General features: G+C 43.5%; 1 protein-coding gene across 10 annotated transcripts in view; it reads left to right on the top strand.

Moving 5' to 3' along the window:
• The window catches only part of ANKS1B (ankyrin repeat and sterile alpha motif domain containing 1B), a 587,732-nt gene that overhangs the window by 480,691 nt on the left and 86,616 nt on the right, over nucleotides 1-20,425 (top strand). Inside the window, exon 1 of one of the 10 annotated variants that reach the window (XM_007670007.4) lies at nucleotides 9,756-9,776. The exons of the other annotated variants lie outside the window; for them this stretch is intronic. The gene's annotated coding sequence lies outside the window, so the exon portion shown is untranslated. Of the gene's footprint in view, nucleotides 1-9,755; nucleotides 9,777-20,425 lie in introns of those variants that run through there. 10 annotated transcript variants of the gene reach the window in all.

Here is a 20,425-nt window from a genome sequence, read left to right as displayed (position 1 = left end):
ATTTTTTTATGGTTTTTCTTCAGCGCTTACTTTGTGCCAGGCACTGAACTAAGCACTGGGGTAAATACAGGTTAATCAGGTTGGACACAGTCCGTCCCCCATTGTGGGACTCACAGTTGTAATTCCCATTGTAAAGATGAGATAACCGAGGCACAGAGAATTGACGTGACTTGCCCAAGATCACACAGTGGATGAATGGCTGAGCCGAGATTAGAACCCAGGTCCTTCTGACTTCCAGGCCTATGCTTTATCCACTAGGCCATGCTGCTTATCACGTTGCCGGCCCTCTGGGTCTCACACTACTCAAGGAGTAGAGACTTCCAGGCCGTGTTCTCTTCTGCTCCAACTGATCCCTAGGAGTTGGGATGGGGCTGGGGGGTTCCTGCAGCTTGGAGCCAGGAGACCCCAAGTCTGCAGAAGATGTAGGAGTCTCAGGTTAGTGATCACTGTGGGGCATCCAAAAATCTTCAGTCCTGCTCGATAGCAAGAATTGGTTGTGGTCACAAATATTTTCAGTACCCTGAAGTTTCAGAGCATCATATCTAGTCAGTTAAGAGGAAGTCCCAGGGGGTTGGCGTCAAACAGTTTACTAAAGAGCTTCTTGGCCTATAACAAAAGGACCAGAAGGGAGAGGAGAAAGGGGGAGAATGATAAAAGGGAGGAAAGATTGGGATAAGCTATTATGAAAATTCTCAAGATCCATGGCCAAGGAGAAGTACCTGGCGAAATCATTCCACGACGGAGTCTCCTTGTGGTTCTGTTTTGGCTCTGGAGAATATAAACAAAAGGGTATAAATTATTCCTAAAGGGTCTTTCACTCTCTCTCTCTTATAATCCTAGGACATTACAGGGAGAGAATTTTGGATAGCATAAAACTGCTAATTACATTTTAAATTAACCCACAAAATTGTTTTCCAATTTTCCCTCCCTGGAGCTCATTTTTGTACAAGAGCATAAAGCTTTTTAATGCATACTTCTTCCCCTTCAGCATGTATTTGATGAAAGTGCACACAGTGATGGTATCTGTTGTGCATTTTAGAGAAATACAATGTAGCAAAACCTTTGTCCATTTTTCTGGGTTTGAGGAAAATATCACAAATAGAGGGAAAATGTATATTGTATGAAGTTAATAAATTCACTAAGAATTGGGAGGGAAGGTCTGTGGAGTGGACGAGTGGTGTTCAAACACTGGACCATTATTGTTAGCTAGAGAATTGATCAAATATATGTGCTTACTGTGTGCAGAGCACTGTGCTAAGAGCTTGGGAGCAGCGTGGCTTAGTGGAAAGAGCCCGGGCTTGGGAGTCAGAGGTCATGGGTTCTAATCCCAGCTCTACCACTTGTCAGCTGTGTGACTTTGGGCAAGTCACTTCACTGCTCTGGGCCTCAGTCACCTCATCTGTAAAATGGGGATTAAGACTGTGAGCCCTACGTGGGACAACCTGATGACCTTGTATCTCCCCCAGCGCTTAGAACAGCGCTTGGCACATTGTAAGCGCTTAACAAATACCAACATCATTATCATTGTTATTTGGAGAGTACAGTATAACAGAGTTGGTAGGCACATTCCCAGCCCTTAATGAGCTTACAGTCTAGAGGAGAGCTGAGAAAGTGCAAGGAGAGAAGGAATGAATATCAAGCAGGGCCACCATCAACTGATGCTCCAGGTAGCCTGTTGTCCCCGTTGGAGACACAACATTAGACTACTTAGATTGGCCATTGGTTCGGCCCAGCAATGGTATCTTTAATATCTGTATTTTTTAAAAAAGATAGAGGTCTCTCCCTCTAACACTTGTGCTTGGCGGAGAGAGCTGTTCATAATCTGTACCCACATCCCTTCTCTTCTGAGCAGGGTAGGGAGGCAAGCACTGTGGAAAGGGAAGGGATGGATTTCACTTGTTTTCATTCCTCCAAGGGCTTATCCTCACAATTTGGGGACACCAGCCGTGGAAGAGGCCGGCCCCTCTCGGTGCTTCCTCTCTCTTCCTGGCCCAACTCCTGGCCATGCCTTCCATACGTGGAACTTAGGGCTGAGCCAGAGGTAGGAGAATCATGGAATACCAACAGCTCTTTCCATCGCCCTAAAACAAAGTCTTCCAGATTAAAAGAAATTGAGGGAAATTCATTTTACAGAAGACTATGCACACTCTATCGGTTGTATCAGCAAATATTAGAGAACAAGTACAAACCTAATAATGGAAGACAGTGAGAGGTGATCAGTTTAGAACCCCAGAAGTCCATAGCTGCTTCCATCCCTACAGAGTCAAGTTAAATACCACTGACTGAAAGTTAATGTGGATGTGGAAAAGATAATGGAGAGGAACTCACTGGAGCATATTACGGAGACAGGCTTTACCCCCTTTATTAATGGTGCTTGAGCACTTACTGTGTGGCAGGCACTGTACTAAGCACTAAGGTAGATCTAAAATAATCAGGTTGGACACAGTCCCTCTCCCACATGGGGCTCAGTCAATTTCCATTTTACAGATGAGGTAACTTGGGCACAGGGAAGTTAAGTGATTTGCCCAAGGTCATACAGCAGACAAGTGATGGAGCTGGGATTAGGACCCAGGTCTTCTGACTCCCAGGCCCGTGCTCTTTCACTAGGCTATGGTCTCTTCCAGTGAAGGCACTTGACCTCTGAGTATTTCTTTAAGTACTTAGTACAGTGCCCTGCACATATTAAGAGCTCAATAAATGTGATTGATCCTATCTGCCCAAGTAGAACCAAGTGGTATTAAGGTGAATCTAGTTCTATTCCTCAAGTCCCTGGAGACTGTCAAGTCTCAAAATAGCTGTCTGTTAATTCTCACTTCCTTATTGGTCCATTACAGCAAAACTTTCCGAGCGCCACCTTGAAAATTTCACCTAGTGCCATGCATAATAGTCCAGTTGGTAAAAAGTTGTTCATTTGAGAAGTACATCACACTAGCATTCTGTAGCTAGACAGGCTATCCTTTTTTTTTTTTGGCCAGTGAAGGCTGAAAGTTGACATACTGTATTTGTTGCTCAAAAAGGATTCTGTCTAAGGTTAGGTCCTGAATGTAAGTAAAAATCAAGTAAAAGGATTTCATTCAGTAGATTGGGTCAGGGTGTTCCTGGCAGCTAGGACTCAGTCCTGAAATGTGTTCCACCTGGATTCCGAGTTTACTTTTCACTGGGAAAAAGTGTAAATTCCTACTGCTTATTCAGGGTTTTGCCGGAGGGGTGGCTTCTGTTAGTTTTGTAGCTGCATATGGAAATGAGTCAGTAGTTCATATTGAAAGACGCAGGCTATGCATCTCATCTGCTATTGCATTTAATGTAGAAACTGAGCAACAGAAAATAAAACCTTTGTAAATCAACTTGCCTTCAGCTTGAATGGCACTCTGCCTTCCTAATTGCAAATAAGCAATGAGAATGAACACAGTAGAGGACAATGACAATTTTACTTATTCTCCCCTCTGATAAAACCACCCAGCACCATTTCAGAGAGTTGAACTACTCAATGCTTTATGCCATGCTAATTCCATTTTTTCCCTAGTAGAATTCATTCTGCTGCTGCCCCGCTTCTTGCATAAGGTCACTGTTCAAGATGACGCGTCCTGTGTTGGAACTGTACCGATAATGAGCGTGGCCTAGTTGAAAGAGTCCGGGCGTGGGAGTCAGAAGACCTGGGTGCTAATGCCGGCTCCACCAGTTGCCTACTCAGTGACTTTGGGCAAGTCGCTTAACTACTCTGTGCCTCAGTTTCCTCTGCTGCAAAATAGGGGTTCAAAACCTGTTCTCCCTACTCCTTAGACCGTGAGCCTCATACGGAAGAGGGACTGTGCCCAACTTGCTTGCATCTACCTCAGCTCTTAGAACAGTGTTTGACACATAAGTAAGCACTTACCAATACCTTAAGTTTGCAGAACCCAAAAGACTGCTGTCTACATATTTCAGAGTGAATATTAAAAAAATTCGTTCACATATTCATAAAGTTCCTCTCCCTACTTTATCTTCTTTGTGAAACCTCATCATAGTATCATATAATCAGTTGTATTAATTGAGCGCTTACTGTTTGCAGAGCACTGTACTAAGCACTCAGGAACAGATTGGTAAACACATTCCCTGCCCACAAGAAGGTGATAGTCTAGAGGGGGAGACAGACATTAAAGTAAGTAATGGATGTGCCCTTACGTACTGAGGGGTTCAGGGTGGGGTGAACATCGAGAACTAAAAGGGTTCGGATCCAAGTACATAGGCAGCACAAGTGCCTAGCTTGACTCTTAAAATGATTAAAAATAAAATATTTTTTCCACCGAGTCTCAGATAGGGATTACACATCCATTATCCTTTGTTAAAGACTGCAAGCATAAAAAGATCTTTCTTACTATTTGAACCTATGATTTTTTTAAAAAATGAACAGTATGGGGGCGGGGTGGAGGGGGTGTGGGGGTGGGTGGGTGACTGCTGAGAGATTTCTCCATTAGCTGTTCATTGATTTATCTAACGTTAGAAACTCTTTTATCTTAGGCCAGAGTAATTTTCCTCTGTGGCGCCAGGTGATAAGTTCCATTGGCCTATTTCCTTTTTTTGGAAAATTACCTCCCCAAGTTCCCAATTTTCTGAGATGAGTAGTGTTGGAGAGAAGTGGTGGCAGCCATATTCTATCTTGGATCTGTCAGGCATGCACAGATCAGTCAGCAAATATATCCCTAAAGCTTTCCTGACCCTCACATAATTCACCACCATCCTTGATCTGGGTTTTGAGCTGGATTGTGCCCCCAGAGACGGGGCCATCTCAAATGTCAAACACGATGTCGGTCCATCAAATAGAGATTGCTTATTCTGATACCAAGAAAAGATTTAGAAACCATGGAAGCTATCGATGTGCAATTGATATTCTTTTAGCCAGCTATTTTAAACTCCAGTGTGTTGTGTTGCAAGCCGGATCTTTGTTGGCTCCACAAATAAATATAGAAGGTTCTTCCTTGTCAGGTATTTTGAGAGCTGGAGAGGCTGGGGTCAGGCTGACCTCTGGAAGTTGGAAATTTTTTTTAAAAAACTGAGTTTCACTGGGCCTGAAACCAAGCATTCCCTAGCAGAATACTAGGTCCTGTGGAAGAGCCTCAGGCCCCACATCTGGTCATGTCACTAAAAAGTATAGAGACCCAAGTAAGAGAGCTTTGGTTTGATTTTTTTTTTCAAGAAAAAATTATCCAAAAAGTTCAAAATTGTGGAAAGACCAGATATGAGCTCTGACAAAAAGCAGAATAGCATAAAAGTAGCCGTTTCAGATTTCAGAAATAGGAAGCTCTGTGACTGCCAAAAGGTTGAAAAGCACTGTTCTGTGGGTTGTTATATCAACCAACATGAAATTCCCGCTGGCTACCCATTTATTGATACCTCATGACTTTTAACTTTTATATATGGGAACTGTACCAATCTCCCATTAAGCTTGTGGAGGAGCCAATTCACCGAACTTCCTGGTTGATGGAAACTATTGGAACCTGAAGATTCTTTCTCAAGGTCATCAGTAGTTGTCATCACGGACAGCGACCTTTCCTCCCTCACAGTGGTCTTTCCCTGAACGTCGAATCTACGTATCAGTCAGTGGCATTTCCTGAGGGCTTACTGTGTGCAGAGCACTGTCCTAAGCGCTTGGGAGAGCATAACAGACTATGTAGACACGATCCCTGCCCTCAAGGAGCTTGCAGTCTAACAGGGGAGCTATCTCCAAGTCGTTCCTTCTTAGGTGAGAGGCCATGCTAAAAGCGAAGCAGAACCCCTTCCCTTGTCTCCCTCCCAGAGGTGGCGGTGATGTGAACTTGCTGCTTTGTACAACTCCCTAAATCCCTTCCGAACCCACAAATAGTACCCTTCCTCCAAATTTTCCAGAAATTTTGCCAACTCAGCTCCAGAAATGTATTTAGTACATTACATACATGGTACTTTGAGACAGCAGGTCACACATCAGGAAAATGTCTAGTCAGACAAGGTGGGTAGCATTCCATTCCATCACAGGGCACTTGGTTAGCCTTTTAATTACCACCACAGACTGTCAAACCCTGCCGAGGGCCTGGGTAGCCTAACTTTGGGACATATGGGCTACGTCCTCACGTGTTTATGCTAAGCGTGCCATTTAGATAGAATCTCCTGTATATTAAGTCAGGATGAATCTAGTTGTTTTTTTTAAACTTGGCTTGGCATATTGGCAAACAACAAAATAGTTAGGACTTCATTTATGTAGTTTTCATTGTGTGACACATTGTACCTGTGAGTTTGTTCACCCTGTGAGGCACAGGCCGCTAGTATCACCATCAAATAGAGATGACTACAAGTCCTTCAAAGCGTGCCTAGGGCTGTTACTGCATCCATTTCATAGGGAGAGAAATCATGTTGTGACCTACCTGAAGCCCCAAAGAAGAGAAGGTAACAGCCAACTCTTATGATTTCCTAGTTCAGTGCTTTAACTGATAACATGTTATCAAAAGAATAGGCTAGGACGGTGTACGCCATGTCAGAGAGCACAGGAGCAGTTGCTTCAGTTTTTCATTCATAAAGAAATCGCACGACCGTCGAATGACCGTTTTGTGCCATTTAATAGATTATGGAAGTACGGAAGGGATTTTCGTACTCTGACCGTTTTTCTGGTCAATGAAGGGTATTTACTCTGTTAAGCCTTTAAAACTCATCCAAATACGTGCAGATCTTTCTTCATTGAAGATAGTGTTCTGACCTAAAAGGAAACTGTACATGATATTGCTTGCTTTTAGATTTAGAAGGTGATGCTAATGTACATGAAAGTGATAACTCATTATCCAGGTTTAAGGCTGACATCTCCTAGGGCAAAATATTTCCCTAAATCATTTTGACAGCCTTAATCAATACCGAATCTCGCTGCCTCGATACAAGAGCTTGTACTCCTTGGTCTCCTTTCAGAGATGACTGGCCAAGGTGCTGACTTTTAAACACTGGTTGAATTTTAAACCGAGATTGAGGATCGGACCACCAAGGCTTTAGATGACGTGTTATTTCATTCAGTCGAATTTATTGGAGCACCTACTGTTGCAGAGCACGGTACTAACCTCTTGGGAGAGTACGATACAACAATAGACACATTCCCTGCCCATAACGGGCTTACAGTCTAGAGGGTAATGATGGTATTTAAGTGCCTACTATGTGCTAATAATAATAATAATGTTGGTATTTGTTAAGCGCTTACTATGTGCCGAGCACTGTTCTAAGCACTGGGGTAGACACAGGGGAATCAGGCTGTCCCACGTGGGGCTCACAGTCTGCATCCCCATTTTACAGATGAGGTAACTGAGGCCCCGAGAAGTTAAGTGACTTGCCCAAAGTCACACAGCTGACAAGTGACCGAGCCGGGATTCGAACCCATGACCTCTGACTCCAAAGCCCGTGCTCTTTCCACTGAGCCACGCTGCTAGACACTCGGGGCTCAGTGGAAAGAGCCCACCCAGGCTTGGGAGGCAGAGGTCAGGGGTTCTCATCCCGGCTCTGCCACTTGTCAGCTATGTGACTCTGGGCAAGTCACTTAACTTCTCTGTGCCTCAGTTACCTCATCTGTAAAATGGGGATGAGCACTGTGAGCCGTATGTGGGACAACCTAATTACCTTGTATCTCCCCCAGTGCTTAGAACAGTGCTCGGCACACAGCAAGCGCTTAACAAATACCGACATTATTATTATTATTACTAAGCACCGCGGTCGCTACAAGAGAGTCAGGTTGGACACAATCCCTGGCCCACATGGGGCTCACAGCCTTAATCCCTATTTTACAGATGAGGTGACTGAGGCCCCAGAGAAGTGAAAGTGTCTTGCCCAGGGTCACAGAGCAGACAAACGGCAGAGCCGGGATTAGAACCCATGACCTTCCGATTCCCCGGCCCCGTGCTCCACCCACTACACCATGCTGTTTCTGAAATCTAAAGCACTCAGGTCTGTGGCTTCTCACCAAACATCTTCCGCAGTGTAGTTCAGAGTTTCTGTCCCAAATATAAGGAGAACTTTCAAGGCCTCACATAAAGAGGCTTGCAGATGTTCAGGAGGAGGTCTGTGAAAGCCCCCTGCCTGACAAGTAAGCCAGAGGGACAGCGTGGCTCAGTGGAAAGAGCCCAAGCTTGGGAGGCAGAGGTGATGGGTTCTAATTCCGGCTCTGCCTTTTGTCTGCTCTCCGATCCAGGGCAAATCACTTCACTTCTCTGGGGCCCCAGTTCCCTCATCTGTCAAATGGGGATGAAGACTGTGAGCCCCACGTGGGACAACCTGATCACCTCGTATCCCCCCAGCGCTTAGAACAGTGCTTTGCACATAGTAAGCTCTTACCAAATACCATCATCATGATTACTATTATGCCCCTCCCTTGCCGTGGGCAGGGTACCCAACAGCCCGAACGGAAGCCTGGAAAGGAATTCAACGAGGTTTGGAGGATTAGGAAGTTTTCCATGGGAGAAAAATAACCAGAGATCTGAAAGTCAATTCTTGCACTAGATCGCCTGCGGTCTAGAATGCCAACCTCAATCTAAACTTCAGTCGATCGCGTCCATTGTCAGACCGGTGTGTTGGATGCTTTTTTTCCCCCCTCCGCGTTTCTGAACCAAAAAAGACACCGGGGGGGGGGGAGGGGGATCTTAATTTTTCCCAAATGCAACTTGGAATGGTAAAGTCGGATGCGCTCTCGGCGCTCGCCCCGCAGGTACCGGTGAGATCGTCTTAGTTCGCAGAGCGACTTGAGAATCTTGGGCTGCAGCGGGTTTGCGAGCGACTTGGGTCAGGGAGCAGGGGTTTGCGGGGCGCTGCTGGTGTAGACGCCCAGTCCTGCTCCCCTCTCCAGCTGCAGCAGCTGCAGCAGCTGCAGCAGCTGCAGCGGCAACAACTACTATTGCTGCAGCTGCAGCCGCCGAGTCGGTCACCTGGGCGCTTGCGGAGCGGCGTCGCTGCCGCTGTTGCCTCTTCGCAAGTGAGAGGAGGGGAGTGGAGGAGGAAAGAGAGGATATCCATAGTAACAGAGGATGCGAGGGGCGCCCAGCAGGACGGGGAGCAGCCGCCGGGGCTGTTAGGTAACCGACTGCAGCCACAGCCGTCCGCCGGCCAGGGCTGGAGCAGCCCTATCGGGGAAGACCCCCCTCTTCCCCCCCCCAGCCGAGTGAGTACCCCAACCGGCCCCAGTCCCCCCGCCCCCCTCCGTCTCCTCGGACCCGACCCCCTCCGGCTAAAAGACGGGAACAATGGAGCCCCTGTGCAGCGGGCGTGCAGCAAGGCGTGCAAGCAAGGCGTGCAGCGGGACTGCAGGCGCGTGTGTGTGTGTGTGTGCGCGGTTGTGGAGACGCGGCTGCTCGCGTGCGGAGGGGGGGACGACGACGACACCTTCTCTGGGGTGCGGGCGAGTGTGTGCACGGGCGTGCAAAAGGGAGAGAGAGAGAGGAGGGAGCGTGCAAGGGCGAGTTGCGCGCTCGGCAGGTCGCCGGTGCGGGGGAGCGCTCCCTCTCCATCCCTCCCCATCCCTCTCCATCCCTCCCCATCCCTCCCTCTCCCTCCTTTTCCCTCCCTCCTCCTCCTTCCCCGTCGCCCGCCTCCTCTGATTCATCGCGGGGCGGGTGGGGGCCCAGAAAGAGGCCCAGAGGAGCCGGCTAAAAAAATATACAAAAGAGCTGCCCCGTGCTAGGACCCCCCCCCTCCCCCGGGGAGGGGACCCCAGAGCCCCCAGCTCTTGCAGATCCCCTGGCCAAGGACCGGCCAACTGCTGCCGCCGCTCCCGCTTTTGCTGCTTCTGCCGCCGCCAGGGCTGGGTGAGTAGTAACCGTGGCATGGCACATCTCCTTCCTAATTCCACATCCCCCGGTCGCGGAGCCGAGCTTTGCAAGGGACCGCTTGGTGCAACTGGGTCGGAAGGGTGAACGGTGGAGCCGAACAGGAGGGACGGATGAGCCGCCTCTGCTCCGATCCAGGTATCCAACCGGAGGTGTAGCCTTACCTCCGCCCCTCTGCTCCTTTCTCTTTTTTCTTCTTCAACGCGTTGGCGTCGCGCTGCCGAACAAAGGATCGCCAAGTGTTAAGGCGCGTCGCTTCCCTCGGCGCCTCGGCCTGATGGCTGTGTTTTCCAGAGGTCATTTGGCCGTCGGCTTTTCAAAGGCGACACTAACCCCGGATCATTCACTTTGGGGGGCCCGACGAGCTGTGCTTTGAGAGCGAACCCAGAAGGCTGATTTTTCGGTGTGCCCTCTCCATCTGTGCTCATGCGTTGATGAATCCTAGGGAAAAAGTGGGCATCCACTTGAAAATGCTACACCCCAGAGAGCAGTAAGATAGCGGCGGAGCCCGCGTTTATTGTCTTCGTGAAGGTTGTGTCAGCGTTTCCGTTGTCAAGCCTATTTCCAGAAGCTTTTAATTTAGTGGTGATTTACTCCAGGCTGAAACTTGCCAAAGCCAAGCCAGAGCCCGGCTTCGCAAGACTGATGCTGCGGTCTCTTCTGTTAACACCCTCTAAAGGGAACCGAGCCGTCTGTTTATATCATTAAAACATGCGTGAACTCGGGGAGGCTTTGCATTGTGAAATGAGATTGGCCGGGGCGTCAGTCCCCGCTGCAGTTTCGATTGCTGCTGTTGGGCCGATGAGGATGTTAAATTTTTGAAAATCTCTAAGTGAGACGCACACATGTGCGGCTCACAGTTGCCTCTGAAGGCTGGAAGCATGTGGACCCTGGAGCTCCATCCGGATTCCTCTGAGGTGCCCGGGCATGAATTTTTGAAAATCTAAAAGACTCTCGTGAGTCTTGAAAGGCAGGGCAAAAGGAAATGGGCTCCCATTACGGAAGAAGGGATCTGAGCTTTTATATTAAAAAAGATGGATTGGATTACAGCGGAGGCTATTTAAGCCTTAAAACAGCTTATCTGGGGGGATGTGAAAACCCGTCACTGGAAGTCTGTATAGATCTCACAGATTCTCCTCCGCCTCGATGATTAGGCATGGTCTGATCTGCCAGTGGGGACTCAGTGGCCTCTCGAATCCCCCTGTGGCCCTGGGATTCAGTGTATCGTGGCTAGATCAATTAACACGGGTGCCCTGCGCGAAACAAGTGCTCCATAAATACCGTGGATTGATTGATGAATTGGCCAGTGAGATGACAATTTGGTCAGCCTGCCTGACATCAAGATTGAGCCTCTGGCGGTAATGGGTGAATCGCAGTCACATCCACGGTGTGAGCGTTAAGGGTGGACTTTGGGGGCCATTGCAGATTGTAAAAGCCCTTTACCAGGCCTGAGGTCTGTCCCGTCAATAGTCTTCAAACTGACGGGAGTCAAAGGAGCTCTGGATAGGAAGGTATTATTATTATGGTCTTCGTTAAGCACTTCCTAAGTGTCAAGTACTGTTCTAAGCGCTCGGGTAGATTGCACGCTAATCAGGTTGGACACGGCCCTTGTCCCACATGGGACTCAGCGAGCGATGACTCTTTTGGACCCTTTTAGACTAAAGAGACAAACCAACAAACTATTTAGTCCACTGGGGGGCAAAATAAGTTGAAACAGGACACCCTTATCCTGGAATTTCATACATCCCAATGGATATACCAACATTATTATTATTATTATTATATGCAGGCCGGCGATTGGGAAAAAATAATGCAGAATCAGTGTTCGCCTCCAAAGGGAGAATGTGATCTTTAGGGCCCAAGTTGTGTTTTTCTTGAAAACTAGATTTGGATGATTTGAGTATATTTTGTAGAAACATGCTCCCGTCTTCCCTGTAGATGTGTAACGCCAAAGAAGAGGAAAGTTACACATATGCATATAAGGGGAAGTCTCTATCATTTGGGTTCTGTTCAGACTGGAAGAAAACCTTATAAATATTTCCTCTAAACCAGTCAGAAATCAGGCTTTTACTATTAAACTAAGTTTTGAAAATCGTGAAGAATTGATTGATTTGAGAGTGGCTAAAGCCTTTTTTAATTTTCCTTTATATTTTATCAGTTTTTGTCATTCAATGGTTAGGATAAAACAAACCTCATCGAAAGCCATCCGATGATCCAACAGGTTGTTGAACTTCTGTTTAGTTTAAATGAGAAACCAATTTTGAAAACTATGTTAAGTACATGTTGACTTTGTGATGGCTCATCGACTCTGTGATGCTATATTAGGAATGGATGTACCAGGATTTTAGGAGGCAGATAACTTAGGCAAAAGAAAAGAACTAGTGTTCTTCAGTAATATGTAACTACTAAATGTGAAGTGAAATACAGAAAGGAAATTCACTCCATTCTTGTCCTTTAAAAGTTATTCTACTCAAGATCTTGTACTGTATTTTAGGTTTGCCAATGAATTCTTAAATTTAGGGTTTTGTACACGTGAACCCCAAGTGTTCTTTCTCTTCCTGTATTGTGAGCAAGCCTTGATGGTCTGATGAGCGGGACACCTGATTGGCCACTGAGAAATTTAGACTTTAAGACAGAAAAGCAAAAGAAAGAATTATGATCATCCAGAAATGTTTCCTCTTCCATGGTTTCCGTGACGTTTTCGCCATTAAAGTAGTTTGTGGAACCATTAAGATTCGTTATCATTGCAGTTTCCTATAGTATAATGCAAAAATAATATCAATACAGATTTTTTTTACATGAAGTCTATAGATTCCGGAGTAAATAGAGATTACCGCACTATCAAATTCTGCGGAGTGGAAAAATACATTAGTAGCTACATAGTTACCTCGTTTCTCCCAAACTTAGTTTTCACCCAGGCATCATATTCCTATAATTTTCTGTCATCTGAGTATGACCTAAAAACTGCACATCTAATTCATAAGCCAAAAATAAATAACCTTGCTATACTTTTCTCTAATCCATTAACAACAAAAGATTAATATTTGGATTTTATGGAGTAAATATGTGGCTCTTACCCCGACATTCTATAGGTCCTTTTTTCTGAGGAAAGGAATACTAGATTAGCCTTAAACTCAGAAAGCAATCCCAAGGCTCATGATCATTATGCAGTACTCTTCACCTTATTCTGCTAGAGTTCCACAATCCCAACTTCTACCAGGTCTTTGTTTTGCCAAAATTTCATTATCTACACCAATATGGATATGTGTCCACAACATGGATGGAAACTCAAATAGAGAGAGAGTGAAAATAGATATTCTAAACTCCATAAGTGTTTTTTGGTACTGGTAAATCTAAAGATCTGAAGATTGAATAGGGGCAGCTTGTTTCTGGGAAATTCTGAAGTAACTGAAAAGTAGAGACACTACTCCAGTGGACACATATTGATTTCAAGAAATCAGCATTGCATTGAGATTTTCCTTGGCACAAGATGTATGGATTCTTTCTAGAAATTCTTTCTGGCATTGTAACTTCCATGTCACTGGAACCCAATTAGTAAATAAAAGTGAAGCAAAAGTTCTGTTAGCATTCACATGTTTGTGTCAGTAATTAAAAGGGTTTCATGATCATTGTTCTTTTGAAAGCATATTTGTGTGACCCACAGAATCTGAACCAAAATGTAGATTCACTGTGACAGTTGTTTATAAAGCATTCATCCGAAGCAAATGATTCAATAGTAAACGCCACTGTTTAATAAAAGTTGAAGGGTGTCCTTGTACCATTCCTTTTCTCACCCTGAAGTTTGGTTTCTTGAAGATAGTTCTTGACAGCCAGGAAAATACTTTATTGTTCTCCCCTTACATTCTTGGCCTATTGTCCTCAACAATGGGAGTTATTACTCTTTGCAAAGGATAGGGAATCAGTTCTCTCACTTCATTTTAAGCAAAAAACCTTTGGTGATTTATCATTCTTTTTGGTTCAAATTGCTTTGAACACTTCAGTGAAGAAATTGCTGCTGAACCTCCAATTAGCAATTATAGGCTCCGATGATTGTGACCTCAGAAATTGGATGTGCAAAGACAGTGAAGCATGATGGATCTCCACCCTTTGTTTCGTATGTTTGATGGAGCCAGCCCAAATTCCACTGACCGTAGACAGCACAGAAGACCTTGGCATAATTTCTCCTACTTCAGATCCCCTTGCTCGTTTCCTTCTTCGTGCCTGGAACTGTGTCCCTCATCAGATCTGCCAGTTCACCCTTCTCCTCATCTTCAAAGCTTTTCCAAAATCCCACTCCCTCTAGGAGATTTTCCCTGATTAATTTTTTTAATCTGCATCACATCCTCCCAGCTATCACCTCAGCATGTATGCACTCACAGCCACCCAAAACGCTTCTGTACATATCATTATATAGATTCCACTATGGAAGAAGTTATCATCAACATATCTTTTCATTCTCTTCTTCCTCATATCTGTAAATTATTTTCACCCATTTAGATTTCAGTAGTATTTATTGACCGCTTACTCTGTGCAGGGCACGTACTAAGTGCTTGGGAAAGTACAACACAGCAACAAACAGTGACATTCCGTGCCCACAACAAGCTTACAGACAGGCATCGATACAAATAAATAAAATTACAGATAGGTACATAAGTGCCCTGGGCCTGGGAGAGCGGGGAAGAGCAAAGGGAGCAAGTCAGGGCGATGCGGAAGGGCGTGGGAGATGAGGAAAACTGGGGATCGTAAACTCCTGACGGATCATATCTTCTGGACATAAACTCTATTAATTGATCCGATGACTGAATTCACACAGTTAAAAGATATTTAGGTATGTCAATCAAGCTGTGAACGTAAGCAAAGTTGTATTTCTCACCTCTTTTTGGCCACGGACAAAGTCACATTGGGTGCAAGGGTGGAGGGGGGAAATACCTAATGTCATATATAAGGTAAATCTTCCCCAATTCCAAGTTTATGTTACTTTCGTGCTACTATTGTGATACCACTATTGTGAGAGTACTTTGCTGTATTATGGGTACAGAATTATCTAGTTTCCTAAATTTAGAAAATTACTTTTTGTAGTTAACAATGGAAAAATGATTATCATTACTAAAATATGTTTCCCCAGATAAGATTCACAACCCATGCACAGGGTTTTTTTTTTAATGTTTTAATACTTGTTTAAAAATCACCTCGTTGCCTGCGTGTGGTTCCGTTCCCTCGGAAATGTGAGACATGGCACCGCCTACTTACTAAGGATCTATCAACTCTCCCAATTTGTGGGGATCGTATATTACCAAACTGGTCATTTTGCTACAAAAATGTGTTTTAGAAAACTTTGAATCCAAAGTCTCACCTTAGAATCATATTTCTTCCAAGTGAAAAGTAAAAGTTATGATGGCAGTATTTCGTTATAAAAATGAAGCTACCTCTACTGGTTTGGGGTATTTCTTGGTTTTTATCACTCAGTCATATTTTATTTTTTGCTGTAGAGGAAAAGAGTTATATAAATATAAGATGAATTCTTATTTTTCTGTAAATTCTAAACCAGGCATTGCCATGGATTTTAACCCCATAGTGCAAGATATGGTCAAGTATAATTATTTATAGAGTGCTTGGAGAGCATACAAAAATAGAGGCGTGATTCTTGCTTTCAGGCATCTTATGATTGGGCGGTATGGACTGCTGAACTCTTTGATCCTCTTTTCCCAGTTTACATAGTGAATGTTAATTTTTAATGTTGATTACTAGCCAATATGGTTATTTTAGCACACTTATTTACTTTTTCCTGCCACGGGTTGTCAGATAAAAGTTTCAGTGTTGGAGAAGTTAGACATTGACTACTATTAATTTTGTCAACTTGATTTTTCGCATACTTTGGGGTAGTTAGGGCATAAACTGGACTATTGTGGGGATTTGAGTCTCTGTTTAAAGCCTTTGCTGTATAAATCCTGCAGACCTGAATTTACCTGTTTCAATTTATGAGAGTCTCAAGTGCCCCGTTTCCAGCCATATGAACAAGGGGTTGGTTTTAACCTTGATCTTAAAACTTCTGGCAATCTCAAACACTTCCATCAAATCATGATATTTATTGAGCATTGCAGAGCACTGTACTAAGCCCTTGGGGGACTACAATACAGTGGAGTTGGTGGATACCATCCCTGCCCACACTATTTGATTGCACCTGTTTATTAAAAGCCAATGGCAATGTTTAGGGGTGCTACCAATAGGAAAAAAGTGGGTGAAAGTGTAATGAGAGCCACCGAGTTAAATGGTTTTTTCATCTCTAGAGCTGGAGAGCTGATTAAATGCATGAAGGGCAGGTGATTAGGATGCCAGTAGATATATAGAAAACAGAGCCCAAGCCTGAGAAGCTCCCATGTAGCCCCTGGGGACTCCTGTTGGAATATCCATAAAATGTTTTCATTATTGGCCAGTTATGTAGAAAAAATACTTTTCTCCCCTACTCGCGCTCTCTCTTCAGCAGGTAAGCACTCCGAGATGGGCAATTTTAGAAATACAAGTATATGCAAATATATGTCTCTAGATACTTATCCAGATTTATTTATTATAGTATTTGTTAAGCACTTACTATGTCAAGCACTTATTTTAAGTGCTGGAGCAAATACAATTTAATCAGGTTGGACAGAGTTCCACGTGAGGCTCACCATTTAAAGTAGGAGGGAGAACAGGTGTTGAATCCCCATTGTGCAGATGAGAAAATTGAGGCACAGAAGAGTTGTGACTTGCTCAAGGTCATGAAGCAGTTCCTAGATTAGAACCCAAGTTTCTCTGACTCCCAGGTCCATGCTCTTTCCACAAGGCCATGCTGCTTTAATATATCATACGTACACACTAAATATATGTATGTATAAAAATGCACATACATACAGTGTGTGTATGTTTATGCATTTGCGTGTATACTTATATGTATACGTGTGTATATAAATGAATATGTGTGTGCATAAAAATGTGTGTATTACGTGCCCTGACATATACGTATGTGTGTTATGTACCAAAGAGATACATTTCATATCTGCGCTTTGCATTCAGAGATGAGGTGATTTCATTGCATGGCTCAGTGGAAAGAGCCCGGGCTTGGAAGTCAGAGGTCATGGGTTTGAATCCCGGGCTCTGCCACTTGTCAGCTGTGTGACTGTGGGCAAGTCACTTCACTTCCTCTGTGCCTCGGTTACCTCATCTGTAAAATAGGAATGAAGACTGTGAGCCTCACGTAGGACAACCTGATTACCCTGTATCTATCCCAGCACTTAGAACAGTGTTCTGCACATAGCAAGCGCTTAACAAATACCAGCATTATTATTATTATTCATCCTTGTTGTTGTGACCAAAAAGATTCTCTCTACACCTTCTGTTTATCTAGTTCATAGGACACTTTTTTGAACTCCTTGCCCAACAGGAGCCAGCAGTGCGTCCCCAAATTCCTAACTGGGGCATCTGAGGCACCAAGGGGTTGCCTGAAGGCATGGCCAATTCTTTTATCCCCTCCCTGGCCCCTAGAACATGGATCTGCCCAGCCTGGGAATGTCATAAACACTTGTTGCCCTTGAGAGGGATGACATTGGTTCCTGGAACTCAGAAATCAGAGCAGGAATGATCCTTGGTGTTCCCCGTCGACACATGGAATTCCAGGCCATCAGAATAACAAGAGTCCCAAAAGCCTGGGTTAATTTAGCAGGAGCAAAGCTGAGTATATATTTGATGACAAACCAGTCAGTAACAGTGGTTAAGTATAGTGCTGCAAAATGTTATATAAAATACAGGTTGTGATTTTTGTGCAATTAAGAGTGTAGGATTGCCTTTTGAATTCAGTAAGCAAGAATGAATGCAACTGAAATTGACACTTTAAGATGTTGTTGGAACTCCATTTTCCGTAAGCAGTGCCAACTCAGATATTAATAGTGTGTGGTGATTCTTTTCTAGAATCTATGCATTTCCAAGATCTCTCTGAGCAGGAATATTAGATTTAAATATTGGCAGGTCTCAGTGGTGCATGTTCTATCAAAATTCAGGCTGTGAACACACTTTCAAATGAAAATCAAGAATCTCTTTAAATTTTGAATTTCTGAGCTTTTTAATAATGTTTATTCTTTATGAATGTTCTCTTGACATAAAACCAAGGATTTTTTTTTTTTTTTGCAGTGTAGCAGTTACTTGCCCAGTTGCTAGGTAACAAGGTAGATCTGTATAGCTTTATTTGAAGGAACAGCAAGATGAGTTGCCTTTGGTGACAATGATTTATATCCATTATATTGAAGGATACTAAAACTAATAATAATTACCAGGATTGTTGATTTATTTATGCTGTTTTCATTGGAAACTGTTATTAAACCACAAGATCAATTTTTCTTCATTTGTAGGTAAAAAAAATACTGTATCACTAAAAGTGATAGGATTGATAAAGTAACAGTTGCCTGGTTTTTTACGCGTGTCTATTTGGTAGTCTTTTCGATTGGGAGGTAAGTCTGAGTGCTTTTAGTTTTCAGCAATGCATTGAGTCTTGGCAGTGCATTTCACACCAGCTGTAGTATAATTAATAAAACAGTTATTCTGATTTTTCATTAAAGGATCATTTAAAAATTGCTTTTAACTTCTCACTAGCTGAACTTCTCTTAGAAAGTGTGCTTTAACTCGCCATCTCTCTCTCACACTCCTGTTCCCAGGGCCCCTTAGATACTGGAGTACTGATTCTAGAGATATTCTCAGTTATGGCTGACATAACTGAGAACACTGATTGAATTATATTCCTGTTTTCCAATATAGGGTTGCAAAATTGAGAAAGCCTAACACTGTTAGTAGGCAGTCAACACAAATCATGAGTTATACACCCAGTTCTCCTAGGCCACAGCTTGAAAAATATCATGTTGTGGGAAATCCCCTGTCTTTATTATTGATTCCAAAGAAATTAATGGGTTTGGCAGGATAGATGATTAGCAAATACCACCATGACTGACATTTGCCAGTTCAGTCGTCTGTATTATTGTGTCCACTACTAGCATCCTGCTTTACACCCTTGCCACTCATTGTTATTTGACTCATTGTAAACTCACTGTAAAGTTGCAAAACCACAAACAGAAAGTACACTCGAGGTGAGGCAGAAATTGGGGAAGTACAGCAACATCTGGCCTTGACCAGTAGCACGTGTGTACACAACTCTTCCTACGTCTGATCTGTTCGTGCCAACTCGTGGATCTTTTTATACCCACAGCAGCCTAATGTAATCAGGAGCCTATATGCTAATTCTTTCATCAGGTTATATCCAAGCACATGATATCATGATATGTGCGTTGTTAAATTGAGTTAAGTATAAGGCTTACAGTCTAAGTGCTCTGATGACTGGATTTACACATGTAAAAAAATGTCCTTTTTTCCCCAATCGTCATTTTTCCTACAAAGTTCTGCCTTGATTACATGGCCATTGATAAGATTGGATTTAAAGAAAATGTGGTTAGACAAGTGGAATGATGAATCCCAATTCACTTGAATCCCTTCCTTTTGGGTTTTTGCACTCATTTATTTAGAATAGATAATATCAAAAATAAAATGATACCTTGAGTATTTGAAAAACAAACTACACACCTGCTGAACGTTACACTTTTTTATGGCGCGTCTGTGATGAGACAGTGGACCGTGAAAGATCGGTCAAGAAGTGATCATCCTTTCAATTTTATATCCTAGTACGGATCACAATGATATGGTGTCAGTAGTCTTTCAAAATTTATATTTAGTTTGTGAAACAGCAACATAAGGAAATGGTGCAAAGCATTCACATTCAGATTTTATTCTGTGATGAGGGCAGAATAAATGTCATCTGCAATATTAAAATATTTTCCCTCCAAAAAGTGTGACTTATTGGCAATCTGTTGGGGAACACAAGATAAACATGTCAGTTGGAAATGAGAATACGATGAAGCTTCCCTAAATGCAAAGTAGCTTTTACTGAAAAATTACATGTTAATACTTTTTAGATTGTGAGCCCCCAAAGGTACAGGGACTGAATCTAATTCCCACCTGGATATTCTCTCTCAAAGCTAAGTACAGGGTCCTGTACATTGTAGGTTCTTAGTATTACTTTTACTATTTACGAAATTGTACCCAGGTTCAGTACCAAAGCAGTTCTCGTTGCTCAGAAAGCCATGAAAACCAACCTGAATGATATATTTTTTCTAAATTGCTGTAGCTTTGAGGAAACAAGGGTCAGGTAGAGGGACTGAAGGCCACTTAACAGGACAGTTCACCGGTAACTTATTTGACTCGTTACGTGGTACTGCTCAGGTCTTATTGTGGACTAAGTAGCTTCACGGATCAAAAATGAAGTGCAAGTCTACAATGGACCCTAGTTGGCTGTTAGGTGCTGTTCTAGGTAATCTTGTCAGGAAATAAAACTTCCTTTAGGATAAATTCACTTTTGGTTCTTTGTGGGACTTAAGCTGAGTATTTTTATCTCAAATACTTCCAGCAACTCCCTGAGAAAGTTGAATTTCCCATGAATAATATGAGATGGGCTCGGAAACCTAATGACTTCCCTGGACTTATATTCTTTCTCTTAGATCCATCATTTAGGCTGTTTTCAAAAATGTCATTTATCTTCTTGACACCTGTTCTTGACT

The sequence above is a fragment of the Ornithorhynchus anatinus genome, chromosome 14 (assembly GCF_004115215.2).
Source record: "Ornithorhynchus anatinus isolate Pmale09 chromosome 14, mOrnAna1.pri.v4, whole genome shotgun sequence".
NCBI classification, from domain to species: domain Eukaryota; kingdom Metazoa; phylum Chordata; class Mammalia; order Monotremata; family Ornithorhynchidae; genus Ornithorhynchus; species Ornithorhynchus anatinus.
This window is presented reverse-complemented; position numbering and strand designations above follow the sequence as displayed.